At 31.9% G+C, this 2,943-nt stretch overlaps 1 long non-coding RNA gene across 3 annotated transcripts in view; it reads right to left on the reverse strand.

Annotated features, from left to right (window-relative positions):
* Positions 1–2,415: 2,415 nt before the first annotated feature.
* Positions 2,416–2,943, reverse strand: part of LOC117107443 — a 4,555-nt gene continuing 4,027 nt past the window's right edge. For all 3 annotated transcript variants that reach the window (XR_004445231.1, XR_004445230.1, XR_004445228.1), the window contains exon 3: positions 2,416–2,721. This is a non-coding gene — a long non-coding RNA (uncharacterized LOC117107443). The remainder of the gene's footprint in view (positions 2,722–2,943) is intronic.

The raw sequence follows: 2,943 nt of genomic DNA on the forward strand, positions 1-2,943 counted from the left end.
GTTTTATGGTCTGACTGCCCGACGAGCTCTGTCCGGCGGGGGTGGGGGGGTTGACCTGTCCGGTGGGGGTTTCAGTCCCCCCTGCCACCCCACTGGCGCCGCTACTGGGGCTGGGGCTGGCCTCTGGCCATAGGCAATTTCAGATGCTCCTGATTAATGTTTACTTTTCTTGTTCACAATTCATGTTTTTCTTGTTTGTGCATGTTCATCAAATGAATTCAATCAATAAATGTTATTGTTTGTATGAAGATATAATTATATTATTATGTATCAGATGTGAACCTTGTATATAAAACCTAAAATGCTTACTTGTTAATTGAAAACCGATGAATTTTTTCAATTATATTATTATGTTTATATCAAATGTTTGAATATAGGCCCACTGTATTGATGAATCTATAGATGCTAACACAATTTGTTCACATGCTATCTACTGGGCCTACCCAATACCATGTATTTAGGCTATTAATCCTCATTCATTTCGTGCTATGATGATACTACTAATATGTAATATGATAATGCTGATTGATAACGAGTGTGAAATACTCACTATTCTGTTGTATCAATAGCATTGTCCAATGAATGCTGTAACTGAACACGGTAATGTTCAGGTTGGGTGATTTTTTTATTTATATATTGTGTTTTTGATATTCATTATAATTCTTTTTCTGTTCATATATCTTTTCTCAATATTTTTCTATTCCCAGAAAAATAGACAAAGAATCCACAGATATCAGGAAAGGATGTCCGCACTCGGTCGTGAAAGGGCAACAGACCTTACCAACTATTTATAGATAGACAAAAACCAAGCTTCCTGCAGAAATTCTGGATATGAACTTAAATATAATATAGTGTGAATATTATTCTTTTTTTAAATATATTTTCCTCTACAAAAATCTTAAAAACAATGTTAGCAATATTTATTAATTCTTGTAGGTTTAATGTTTCTTAATATTGTATTATTACTACTAATGTTTATCTTAATAAAATAGACAATATCCAATAATATTGTTGTGAAGAATATAGACATATGTGAGATAATAAGATATAAAATTTGGAGGATTGAAATCAGGCCTAATATACATGTAATAGATTTTTTTTTAAATAAAATATAGGCCTACATATATCCCAACTTGATTTCAAAGCTTGGAAATAAAAGATCAACTGAAATTATGCATTGCCTCTCATCTTATTCAATGTCTGTGCTTACTTTAACAAATTCCCAAAGCTAAAATATTCTTATAAACCAGAAATGAAATCATTTCGAGGACGCCCTCAACAAATCAACCGACGTCTTCCTGTTTAGTAACTGCACCAATAAAACTTTCGAAGACGCCCTCAACAAAATGCATAAAACAGGAAGTGACGTCGGTTGCTAGGCTACAGCTCATGCATATTCAGTAACACCTGTTCTAATTAGACTAACAATAAAATCTTTTTGGTCGATTTTGTCAAAACTGACCAAAAAGTTTTTATTGTTAGTCTAATGAGCACAGGTGTTACTGAATATGCATGAGTTGTAGCCTAGCAACCGACGTCACTTCCTGTTTCGAAAATTTCGACGGCACTTTATTCTGTAAATGTTCGTAATTTGTTTATACCATGTAAATGTTTGGAAATAGCTAAAATATCCTTATAAACCAGAAAAGCTAAAATATACTTATAAACCAGAAATTAAATCCTTTCGAGGGCGCCTCAAGAAATCAACTGACGTCTTTTCCTGTTTTGTAACGACCGGCACCAATGAAACTTTGAAGACGCCCACAACAAAAAGCATAAAACCGGAAATGACGTGGTTGCTAAGCAACAAGCTCATGCATAATCATGAATATTCAGTAACACCTGTTCTAATTAGACTAACAATAAAATCTTTTTGGTCGATTTTGTCAAAACTGACCAAAAAGTTTTTATTGTTAGTCTAATGAGCACAGGTGTTACTGAATATGCATGAGCTGTAGCCTAGCAACTGACGTCACTTCCTGTTTCGAAAATTTCGACGGCACCTTATTCTGTAAATGTTCGTAATTTGTTTATATCATGTAAATGTTTGAAAACATGTTTAAAAGATATTGTAGTAGCCTATAATAGTGGTATATTCGATTCGAATTAATTATAACATATTTAATTCGATTATATAGTGATTAATAACATGAATTATATTATTACTTCAATTACGACTAAGGAAGTACACACAATGATGTATTTTAAATTACACATCGGTTAACTTTTATTTATTTCTTTCATACTTGGAAATGCTACAACAGAACTAGGCCTATACAAATGTAATATAAATCACAAAGATTGTAGTTTTATATAATATTATCTATCTATCTATCTATGTATCTATATATATATATATATATATATATATGTATATATATATATATATATATATACATATATATGGGTGGGGTGTGTGTGTGTATGTATATATGCTGCTTAGGCCTTATTATAATTATTTAAGTATGTAATATCGTTCGAGGATTACTTGTTCGTTGTACAAGGAACATAATTTGCAAATGTAATCAAATTCCGGTGATCCAGTGGTATAAAACCTAACAAATATCTGCGCGCGATTATTTGTAGAAGACCACATAAATCTGGCTATTGATAGTAGGGCCTACATTGTGTTCCGCCAATTAATATACATCGTGTTCCGGTGACAATGATTGTACTTCCACCTCACACTTCTTGATGGATCGGTAGATTTGAAGTAAGGCACTGAAAAAATAAGAGATTGAACTAGTGAGAAATACATTCAAAATATATTTTGATTTTGATATTTGTGGGCTGTTTAAATATGCACCTCATTAGATTGAAATATTTTTTTGGAAATGTTAAGACATTATGAGTTATACTTTTATGAGGTAAAGGAATCTAAATTGCTAATTGTTTAAAAGATTCTGTAAAGTGTTCAGGTTAATAAAAAGTTTATCTCTATAA

This window comes from Anneissia japonica, unplaced genomic scaffold (genome assembly GCF_011630105.1).
Source record: "Anneissia japonica isolate Jap-2015-1 unplaced genomic scaffold, ASM1163010v1 scaffold288091_len1417266_cov198, whole genome shotgun sequence".
Lineage (NCBI taxonomy): Eukaryota > Metazoa > Echinodermata > Crinoidea > Comatulida > Comatulidae > Anneissia > Anneissia japonica.